Below are 12,911 nucleotides of genomic sequence, written 5' to 3'. Positions count from 1 at the left end.
TTATGTATATACCCTTTGACGAAGAAAAAAAACAACTTTAAATTTATTCAATTCGTATTTATGAAGAAAAACACAACACAAAAATACTCTAATACATGAATAATTAATTTATAAAATTTATTATTATTTTCTAATCGTAAAATTTAATTTATTGTTGCAGGATAAGCAGAGGCTTGTGATAAGAAATTTTTTTTTTTTTTATATATATATTATCATTGATTGATAAGAACTGGTCTATCCCATAAATTGCAAAAGAGCATTCACCAAAATGAACAAAAAAAAAAAATATTATTCTTTCAAATTCACATGGGAAAAATATATATATAAAAAATAAAAAAAAATCAAATAAATAAAACAGCAAAAGCAGTCAAAAACGATAAGATGGAAGAAGAAAAAAAAAAGAAAAAAAATTTTTTAGATAGTGGAGATGAAGGCAAAGAGTGTCTCGACCTTCTTCATCCATAAATCGTTGGCTCCATTGCAAAAGATCACATAGAAACCAAGCAGACATTGAAGGGAGAAACTAAAATTCTCTTGGATTAGACGATGGACAAGAATGAGAACGAATAAAAATAAATAAAATTTTAAAAGAAGGATTAGAAGAGGAGAAAAAAAAAATGAATAAAAAGAGTTCACTGAGTGAAGAAGAGTCGTTGTCAGAGAAACCAAGTGCATGCTTACAATAAATACGTGCTAGGAAACTCAAAGCTTTTCTTGTGAATTTTTCTAGTAAAAAAATAAACGAAAATAAAGCTACAAATTGTAACTCACAATACAACATCAATTTTTCAAAAAATAATAATAATAATTATAAATTTAAAAAAGATGATTGCAATATAAAATTACAATTATTATTATTTTTTTTTTTTTCAAGTATCAAAGAGTAAACACAAGATCAAGAAAATTCGAAGATAATAAAATGATAATATAAATATATACATATATATAAATGGCATATATGTCGGGCAAAGTGCAAGAAGAAATGAAAATTAAAGTGTGAATAAAGAAAATAAGAAAACAAAAAAAAAACAAAGTATAAATGTTTAAAATAAAAATTATCACCGCAACGAGATAACTTGATTCTAATCGCTGGGCGGTCGCAAGGATTAAATAATGAAAAACTAGATAAATATATAAATAAATTTCAGTCGATGATACTCCATTGTGTATAGAGACTTAATAATATTATTAATAATAAAATTAATTTTAAACAAAAATCGTACCTTACGACCGCGGCAGTGTCTCGCTTTTACCTATCTACCTGTTAGAATATTAATTAAGACAAGCAAAAAAAAAATTAAAAACTTAAAATAAAATACAGAAAATAGACAAATCATATTTAAAGTTATATCACTATTAACCATACACAGAAAAAAAAAAAAAATATTAATAAACTGTCACTGTTAATTAATTGTTTTACCACAAGAAAAAAAAAAAAATAGTTAAAACGAAAAAAAAAACCAGGTTAAATAAAAAAATTGTAAAATTATTGCAAACATTAAATTAAACGTAGTCCTGTAGACATGTACTTTAAGAGGGTTAATTGCATACCACGTGATTTTGCATCCCTCCTCTTCCTCCTCCTTGAACCGCCTCCTTCCTCAGTCACAGTAGACACGCTATGCATATATTAATATGGAGTTGAATATACGTGGACGATGATTACGAGTAATGCAACGAAATAAATAATCATTATAAATATTACACGACATATGATTAATGAACTTGATAAAAAAATCAGTGTAAAAAAATAAATTATAATTATTAAATTGTATAAATTATTGAATAACAATATTTCAAAAAAAAAAAAAAAATTCATTAACAATTGGCTCTTTTCTGTGTCTATTTTGAAACTTTAATTTTGCTAAAAACTAAATGATAAAAAAAAATATTGTAAATTTTAATCAAAAAATTTTTATTTTTTATTTTTTAAGTGATTTTTTATTTTATTTTTGACAATGATACACTGTTGATAATGTTTTAATAAGTCCCTCTGCGATTTGCTACTCTAATTTAAAAAAAAAAAAAAAAAATGAACAAGTGTTTTTTGTACTTTGGCATTGTAAGAACAAAAACAAAAATATTATACAAGTGTAATGAAGATGATTATAAAAAAAAAAAGGAGAAAAGTTGATTTATTTGTATCTGTGATAAAAAAAAAAATAATTAAAAAGAAAGATAAAAAAAAAAATCTATAAAAGATTGTGTAGTGGGTGTTTGAGCATTCGTTGACTCGTATATATACGACCTCTAATATGTATATATGCATAAAAATATTAACTAAATTAGATGAATAATATGTCTTTTTTTTTTTGTATATAATTAGAAAAATTAAAATAGGGTCTAAAATCGAGCAAAAATATAGCGTGGAGGGACAAAAAATCTAGCTGTGTTTATCAATTTTTTCGTAATTTTTATTTTACACTTTAGAGATATTATCAATTAAATAATTTCATTTTTTAAAACTAAAAGCGGTCCACCACCATTTGTGAATATTTTATTTAATAAAAAAATAATAATAATTAGAGCGGGTATAAGGTATACAGCTGAAAATCCTTGCTCGGTTGTTCGTACGATTGTAAATTAAAAAATAATTATGAATTTGAGGAAAATAAAAATACCTGGAGAAAAATGTAAATACTTTTGAATGTGAATATAGATAAATTTAAGTAAAAATTAAAAAAAAAAAAAATCTATTATCAAATATCACAATATTATATTATTATTGTCTACTACGATTATGAATTATATTAAAAAAAAAAAAAAAACAATGAATACTAAACCTTGTTTGTGTCAATATTTATTATAATTTTTTTTCTCCATAACTATAAATAGTTACCAGTTGTTAATATTAAAAAAAAAAATTAAAATTGTTAATAAAAACATTGTTTTATTGTGACACAATGTGCAATAAATAATAAACAATGATTTCATAATTTTTATAATTAAAATATTCAAGTGTTAGAAAATTATAAATATATATATATTATTTTTGTTATTTATTATTTCTAAATAAAACATTAAAATTAATAATATAATACCACATAAATAAATATAATATTAAATAATATTGTGAGAGGGTTTTACAGCTTGGTTATTTTATGCACAACATTAAAATCAATTGCGGCATCTTTATAGATTAGATATTGCCTCGGGGGCGTCACAGACACGAGAACCTCTATCTCTTAATTTATTATCATTTTTTTTTCCTACATTAACTTCATCACAAATATTTTATGAAGTTAATTGATTATAGCGAATATTATCCACCAACACACACACGAATTATACAGCCAATCCTAAAATTCCATCCCCAATAAATTGGCCAACAAAAAATTCCCAGAGATATTTTATTATAATAAAAATAAAATTTGCATTGAAACAAAAGAAACAGTATAACAATTTTAAAATTAGTAGTGAGTGTTTGAGATATAGATGTATAGAAAAAAAAAAAAAACGAAATTTAAAACAACTGTGAAACCAAGTGCTATATAAAGTCGTAACAACAATTTTTACTTTATACTGTCTGTCTCTCAACTTGCTTCAATTTCATATATGTTATTTACTCTTGTTGTTGTTTTTTATTTTTTTTTCAACATGTGTATATATCATTTGTATATTTTACATAACATATATACATGTACACTTTGTTTCAGTGTGTATAATAAAATATGCAGTAAGCCGCGTGCTTCAAAACTCATGGCAGATGGAAGTTAACTTTACAAGACACTCTCCAGCAATATATATCATTTTTGAAAAATACAAGTTGCTTCTTCAACAAACACACACAGATGAAATATATTAATATCTCAAGAATCTGCAAGTAAACATGTTGTTTTTTTATTATTTATTATATTTATTATATTTCAATTCAACAACCAACAATAAAATTAAATTAAAAAAAAAGAACACGTCATTTTATATTAGAAAAACATAAAAAATATATTTATTTTAATATATAAATTGTATAAATTAGAAAAAAAAAAAATTTAATATGTTTTTATCTTGAGGATATTGAAAATCAATTATGCAATCGGTAATTTCTACCTTGGTTACACGGTTGTAAATTTTTTTTTTTTTTTTAAGACATTAATGTGTTAACTCTACAATAAATTAATTGCCAGTAAAAATTTTATGTACAAGAATATAATTAATAGGCGAAAAAAAAAATACACATTGTCCTTGAAAGTGTTTTTAAATTATTGCATAAAAGTTGATACACAAAATCGACTACAGAATATAAAAAGAAAATATATATTATATATACTTGAATATTATATGTTTATTAAACTTGCCAAACTTTACATCAAATCTTTTTTTTTATTTTATTATTTTTCCTTATTCAAGTAATATATTTTTCATTTCTTAGTTTATATATATAGTTTTTTTTTTTGATCTACCCACCTCCTTTGCGTACCCACTGAATAATAATATTATACTCGATCCAAACAACTGCGAATATAATAATAATACCAATAATAATAAAATAACAGTAAAGAAGAAGAAAAAGAGAATGATGATATAAAAAAAATAAAAAATATGAATATTATATTGATAACCAAGTCCGAGGGATGGGCATTATCATAAATTTGAATGTCCACGCGCGAGTTACAGAGCTAGAGGAGCCTTCACTTTCAACCAACCCCCTGCTCCGTGACACATTTCCCTTTTTTTTTATGCATTTATTTTTTTTCTTTATTGCTTACTTTATGGCGAGGACTCAATTTGGTACCTTCTGGCATATTTCACGTATATAGATATATATTTTTTTGAATAAACATTTATATAACTATGTTATAAGATCTTTGTTCAAGTTTTACCAAAAAAAAAAAATAAGTTAAGGTTTTTTCTCTCTTTATTTATAATATACATATTCTTTGGATGACTAATATACACATGATAAATACTATCGTCCACTCGCTCTGATGATGCATCGTCATGTGCATATATATACATGAAACTACGAGGACGTCGCGACGGACCCTCGGGTGCTTTTATTATTATTTATTGATTGTTTTTTATTTTGCAGCACTGTAGAATACCGTACGCTGCTACCTTGGGTTGTACAACAGCTATTTGGTTTGGATATTGAATGATTTTACAGTTTTTTACAATTGCCAAAGCCTTAAGAACGATTAAACAATTAAAAAAAAATTATTAGAGATTGCTAATTTCATTGTAAAGATTATTGAATATTTTTTTTTGAAAAGGTATCGACTGTATGGACAGTTTTTTTTTTTTTCAGTTTAAGAATTAAGAACAGGAACATAGAACTAGCGAAGAGGTATTTCTTATTTTCAAAGTTTACCTCTTCTAATTTATAATTTCTTGATAAAATCAAAAATTCTTCGGACAGTTTTTTTAAAAATTGAGATTTTTTAACAGGAACATAGAACTTGCGAAGAGGTATTTCTTATTTTCAAAGTTTACCTCTTCTAATTTATATTTCCCTAATACAACAAAAAATTCTTCGGACAGTTTTTTTAAAAATTGAGATTTTTTAACAGGAACATAGAACTTGCGAAGAGGTATTTCTTATTTTCAAAGTTTACCTCTTCTAATTTATAATTCCCTAATAAAATAAAAAATTCTTCGGACAGTTTTTTGAAAAATTGAGATTTTTTAACAGGAACATAGAACTTGCGAAGAGGTATTTCTTATTTTCAAAGTTTACCTCTTCTAATTTATAATTCCCTAATAAAACAAAAAATTCTTCGGACAGTTTTTTGAAAAATTGAGATTTTTTAACAGGAACATAGAACTTGCGAAGAGGTATTTCTTATTTCTAAATATTTTCATTCTTAATTTATAGATTCATCTAGGTATTTATCAAATTACCTCTTCTAAATAATTAATAAAAAAATTCTTCGGACAGTTTTTTTGAAAATTGAGATTTTTTAACAGGAACATAGAATTAGCGAAGAGGTATTTCTTATTTTCAAAGTTTACCTCTTCTAATTTATAATTCCCTAATAAAACAAAAAATTCTTCGGACAGTTTTTTTGAAAATTGAGATTTTTTAACAGGAACATAGAACTAGCGAAGAGGTATTTCTTATTTTCAAAGTTTACCTCTTCTAATTTATAATTCCCTAATAAAACAAAAAATTCTTCGGACAGTTTTTTTGAAAATTGAGATTTTTTAACAGGAACATAGAATTAGCGAAGAGGTATTTCTTATTTTTAAAGTTCACCTCTTCTAATTTATAATTCCCTAATAAAACAAAAAATTCTTCGCACAGTTTTTTTGAAAATTGAGATTTTTTAACAGGAACATAGAATTAGCGAAGAGGTATTTGTAAAATAAATGTAAAATTGTAAAATGTTCAATACGACAATGTAAAATAAACAAAAAAAAGTAAACAATTTATTTATCATCATAATAGTTCATAAAATAATAAATTGATGTTAAAAATTGATGTGTAGTACAAAATTGAAATAAAAAAATAACTAAAACAATATATTATATATTATATATAAAAGAGAATGAAAAAAAAGAGGATGAAAAAATAAAAAAACACATAAGGTTGTTAAATTATCTTGATAGAGAAGCGTGAGAATAATTTTATTTTCTGAACTTCTTTTACATGGGATCTTTGTTTCATTCACGCAATCACAAATTCATTGATGCTGCGAGATTCAAGTTTTTCATCTCCTTTCTGTCGCCATCATAAGAGAAACTATGTTGTCCAGACGAGAATGGTGTAATGATGGTGGTCCCCACATAAATACAAATGTCCACAAGATCCGTGAGATTTTGAGACCGAAACTTTTAAAACAAAAATACAAAACAAAAATTATATACGTGAGTTTTCATATGCATTGTCCAGTTGAGTTAAACAAGAGTTGAAAAAATTAAATCATTCCAAGGATATCAAAGTCACACTTTCAATCTTTTAAACTAGAAATATATATTCTTTTTTTTTATTTCTATTTTTATCTAAATATTTTATAATTTTTTTCATTTCTTCTTATTCGTAAGCTTGTCTTTTGTTCGTGCAAATTCAAGAAATATTTTAGGTCTGGCGAGAACAAACGAGTTGACTGGAATTCAAGATTCTTACATATAGATTTCAATACATATATTTATTGTCAGCGAATAGATAGGTAAAAAAAAAATTCTTTATTTTAAATAGTCAAGAATACCACCTGGGTTTCGGAACAAAAATTTTTTAAATATATTAATTTTGTTTTTTTTTCTTTAAATTCGAATAGTCATTTATTGTATTTTTATTTTGTCTTTTTATGCTTGAGACAGCTTGCAGTATAAATACTTGAAACTGTCATTGGTTTTAAATATTTTTGTATAAATCTGTGTGGCAATTTATCACCAATGGTTTTTGTGTTTTTTTTTTTTTTGTCAACTCAAGGCATCATTATTTTAGAATAATCTAAAACCAATGGGTGATTAGTGAAATGGTTGTCTCGCGTGCGTCACCTGGACACTAAAATCAAATCCAAAAGACACATAATGTTTGTTCATCGATCATCGGTTTACGGTCACAGCCATCAAAAGATAGTCAAATCATTTTCAATAGCTTCCGGCTGATAAGCACCATGACATTCACAAACACTCAACTCATCATTCTGCTTCATAGGATTTTTAAAATTTCTTTTTAATATTCCTTTTTTTTTTTATATATTTATTTTTTTTTCATTCGCACAAGATGAGGAACTGATGAAAAAAAAATATATAAATAAAAAAGTCAAGGTTAATTATGCGTAGTTCTCAAATATGTCAACCATACAAAATTATTTTATTTTTATTTTTAAAGGTATTATCTAAAATGTGAGAAAAAGAATAAAATAAAAAAAATTTAACGTCAATGTTTTTATATCTAATTTTATTGATAGTATAAATTGACTTTAGTCAAAGTGATTGATGAAAACGAGCAAGTTTTTTTTTTATAAATGTTGTGAACCCTCATAAATTCGTTATAAAACAGTACATTTTTATTTTTTTTCCTTAATTTTAACATTTTATATATAGATTTATAAATATATATTTTATATTTCATTTTTTATATCATTTTAAATTTAATTTTTTTAATTACCAAGATCAAATAGTTTCTCAACATTTTTATAGATTTTTTTTAATGGTTTTTGTATTTTTTTACTTTTTTACGATAAAAACAAAACGAGAAATTAATTTTTTTGACAATTTTTTTTGTTAAATGTCTTGTGAATATTTATTTAAAATTTATTTCGCTAGACAAAGTGATAATTTTATATATTTTTTTGAATTTTATAAGTCATTCAACACCCACATATCGATTTGTCCAATGAAAAAGTAAAATAAAAAAAAAAAAAGATAATATTCCCTCCTCTTTTCCTCCTTGAAAATCTCCAGCATCATTGGATCTGATATATATCACCGGATGAATCTCACCTTTATTTCTCATATATGTGTGTAAATTTAAAAAAAAAAAAAAGTCGCATGAGAAATCAAAGAAATTTTTCGTTTACCGGTAGAGATTCCACGGGTCCTGAAGAATATTCAACTCTCCAAAGCGGCAAAGTTTCGAATCTCCCAAGAGATAGAAAGAGAGAAACAAATAAAAAAATCAAAAATAAAAAAAAAAACCCTTTAGCCTCTTCTTGCATCTATAAACGACCGGATGTGGCCAGTGTTTCAGTTAAATATTTTATTTAAAAAAAAAAAAAAAAAATCCTTTTTTTGGGGTCGTTTCTCAACTTTCCACCTCGGTGGACACTATCGCGGCATAACAAAGAGTAGAAAGAAAGAATAAAAGAATCAAAATGTATAACGAAAGAAAAATAAGGATAAAAAACAAAAAAAGTATTAATAAAAATAAAAAATAAATTAAAAATAAATAAAAATTGTATAAGAAAAAAAAAAAAAAGCGGCACATAACAATCTTTGAAGAGTATCAAAAGTGCAAACACATGGAATGAGGTAAAAAAAGCGCAATCTCTATGACAGACATTTTGGTAAATTTACCAGTTGTATAGAGAAAGGATAGAGGTGGTCCTTCAGGATGCAATTTATTAGCCATTATCTGAGACAATGTGGCTACCTGGGCGCCAAATGCAGAAATGCCGGTGGGTCCACATGCATGACCGCACTGATATCCATACAGTGATTTTGTGTCCTCGACTACATTTAATATACCAACTTAAATGTACTACCTGATTTTTTTATTTGTTTATTTTTTTATTTAGTGTATATTTGTTTATTTATTCTTGTTGTATTATTGTTTTATTTATTTTATTTTTTTGTACTCTGGTAAATCTTTCGTGTGGATACTTTTAATTTCTATATGTACATTCATGAATTGGTTTATTTGTGTGTGTGGATATTATATATATATATAATTCTACTGATGGAACCAATGCCGCGTGCACACACTTTATACTTCTTTAACCATGGCCAGGAAGACGCGGTGGAAAAAGTCACCTAATTGATGCTTCGTCTTTGTTTTGGTTAATTCCAACATGGTTCGGCCATTAAAACGTCCTACAATATCGGCAAGTCCGATCTTCGTTGCGAGATAAATGATGACACCCGGTACGAGGTTACCATACTTACCACCACCATCAACAAAATTTAAGAAAAAAAAAAAGTAATAAATAAATTAAAAGAGAAAATATATATTCACCTTCTTCTCTGATATTCTCTTCTGATCTATACTCTATACCATTCAGCTTTTTTAAAACGTTTATTTTTTATTATCAAAATATACAACTTTCAAGTAGTAAAATTATGCAATTTATTTTGTTATCAAAATGTTTTTTTATTTTTTTGATAAATTTATAATTGATGATTATTGATTGTTTTTTAATTAATTATTAATTTTTATGAAAATAAATTGGAACCGTTTGACTGGACATCATGTAATTTTAGTGCGATAAAAAAAATAATGTCTGACTAAAAAGGACTATTTTCACTTGTGAAAAATAAAATTGAAAATTATGTTTCCTTTTTTTATTTTTTACATGTAAATTATATGATGAATTGAATTTTATTGTACAATTATATATTTATCAAATGTTTCATTTAATTTCAAATAATTTTTTTGATAATAATTATTTATACATATATATATAAATTTTTAAAGCCAAGAAGCACTGTGAGCACTCAACTCAATGTGGCATTAACGGTCGACAATCGCCACTAAAACACTCAAGTATTAATGTAAAACACATTTCTGATAAAGATAGCCCTACCAAGCTGGACGTGGTTGGTGCGAACACGCGTACAAACCGGTGTGTCATTGCTACAACGTTTATTATTTTTTTAGATATGAAATAAAAAAAAAACAATATTTAAAACTTATCTTGTCAATTGCTTAAAATTAAAAATATAAAATGTATTAAATCAATTTAAATATTCCATCACTATTTGCTTATCAAAATTGATAAAAATAAAATTAAAAAAATAAACAAATAAATGAATAAATAAAACGTATATTATATTTTCAAATAAAAACAAGATTAAATTTATGAGTTCATGGTTTTGTCAATGAGAAGTAATTTAATTGACATGTGTTTTTGATAGACAGTATCTTGAAATAATAATTTATTTATTTAATAAAAATATAAATAAATAAATAAAAAACTGGATGTATGGTTTTTTTTTATTTTTACACGGCGGCAAAGTTAGATATTTAATTAAATAAACACTCAGTGAGATTAACGAAGGTGCGAGAAGAGATCAAAGATGCATATAATGAGTAGTCAAGTGACCTCTCAAAATAAAAAATATAAAACTTTTATATATATCTGGGTGGTCCCACTTGATCACTAACTATACACTTTTTTTTTTTTTTTTTTTTTCGATGCATTTTAACTCGTTAACAAACACACCAATCGAGACATATTTTATTGGCATTTTTTTAGTGTCGACAATCATATACCAGTTGAGCTCGATTTATTTAAAAATATATTTTTAATAAAAACAAGTTAATCATTATTAAAAAATATAATAATTAACAATAAAATATTATCGTGAGGTTTATATTTTTTTTTTATACAATTAAGATTGTTGTAAATTAATTTCACAATTCTGCTAATAAATTAGACCAATTAACACCATTTATTATCAGAGTCAAAGTCGACGAGATAATAATACAAATAAAGTATATGAAAAAAAAATATAATAATATTCATATCACATAATATTTCAATTTACAATTTAATTTTTTAAAAATATGTTTTGTGTATATAGTTTCATGTATTTTTACTTTTTTTTATTATTTCTTTATTGTCGCTTTTTTTTTTATCCATGTTTTTGATTATTATTCAGTTGATGAATTTTTAAGCTTAGTCATATTTAACAAAAGGATTAATATTTTACGCAGTTAATTTTTTATTCAATAAATATTATGACATTTAACTTAAATAATAATATTATTGGCACGTGGTACATTATCCTGTCACGTTTTAAAAAAAAAATCAATCAAACCAAGAACACTATTATGTTCTTTTGATTATTAATTTTTTTTATTATTTTTTATCAATCATGTGTACTTGCTAAATTTACATGTTGATGTCGATAAATTTAGACGACACGAATACTGATGAGCCATGGAATTGTTGACCAATTTAAATATTTTTTTCTCAAATAGTCAATAGCTTGAATGGAAAAAATAAATAATATAAAAAGACGTATAGATTTTTTTAAACTGAAAAAATTAATTTTTAATCTTTTCATTTTAGCTGTTGTATTATATATTATTTTGTTTTTTTTTTTAATTTTTTTTTCGGGGTGAAGAGTCGACGACTGTCTTTGGTATTAGATCGCGTTATCTCTAACGAGCAGTTGGTGAGTGACGACGGTCGTACACGCGGCTTTCTTCGTTTTGGATCAGGTTCCACTACCATCGTCATCTTCATGATGATGATGATGATCATCATCATCATCATCCCACACTAAACTACCTTATGTATACATATATATATAAATACACTCACATTTTGTATATATAAATAAGATGAATAAATATTAGAAAGAGAAATAAAACAAGCGGCATAGATGCCCTTGATTCATTCAGTCCCTTTTTATCTTTGGTATTTGTCCCGGAAAGGAGGCGTTATTTCTTGGAAACAAAAACGATCTGTGTGCTTGTTGAAAATCAAAAAAAAAATATATATATATTTTAATGGTGGTAGTTTTTAATAGTAAATTGGATGGAGACACATCAATGGACTTGTCCATTCATTTGGACTACGATATTAAAAGGAAAAAAATAAAAATATACTAAAAGAAAGAGAAATATTTTTTTTATAAATGTGATTCTATCACAACGGTTATTTTCTATATCATATATCTTTTTAATTATTTTTTTATATTTTAAATTGATATATTTTTATTTTTTGAATTTTTTTTTCAAAATAAACTAAGCAGCTGTGAATGAAATTTAGCCAACATATTTAAATATATATTTTATAAAAACACATATACACATTATCATTTAGTTAAATTTATGTTTAAACTTAAAAATTTATTATAAACATGTTACTTTTAAATTGTCTTAATTCATTGAGATGATGTTGAGACATTTTAGAATTATAAAATTTAAATCATATTTATTTATTTATTTATTTATTTGTATATATTTTTTATTAAAGTTAAATTAGTTAAAGATATTATTATTTTATATATATATTTATATTATACTGAAAGACATTATACAAGGTGGTATATATCGTATCAAAACTTGAGTATGAATCTTGACGGGGGGTGGTGACAGCAGGCTAAAATCTGCGGGGGTTCTAGTATCGAAAATAAACGAGAAATTTAACTCACCATGCAACAGTAAGGAGCCGTCATATTGAGATACTCTGAGCATCTATTACCTCCTATGGATTTGGTCAGCACAACCATATAACCCCTATATTAATATATTATTTAACCTGGACGTGATCCCTATTGAGATTCTCAAGAATTCT

General features: G+C 24.9%; 1 protein-coding gene across 9 annotated transcripts in view; it reads left to right on the top strand.

The window, feature by feature from the left end:
* LOC122856908 (homeobox protein caupolican) overlaps window positions 1-2,339 on the top strand; it is a 46,870-nt gene extending 44,531 nt beyond the window's left edge. For all 9 annotated transcript variants that reach the window (XM_044158796.1, XM_044158793.1, XM_044158795.1 and 6 more), the window contains one exon: window positions 161-2,339. The gene's annotated coding sequence lies outside the window, so the exon portion shown is untranslated. The remainder of the gene's footprint in view (window positions 1-160) is intronic.
* The last annotated feature ends 10,572 nt before the right edge of the window (window positions 2,340-12,911 follow it).

Source organism: Aphidius gifuensis, linkage group LG5 (assembly GCF_014905175.1).
Source record: "Aphidius gifuensis isolate YNYX2018 linkage group LG5, ASM1490517v1, whole genome shotgun sequence".
Lineage (NCBI taxonomy): Eukaryota > Metazoa > Arthropoda > Insecta > Hymenoptera > Braconidae > Aphidius > Aphidius gifuensis.
Note: the sequence above shows the minus strand (reverse complement) of the source record. Positions and strands in the feature narration are given on the sequence as shown.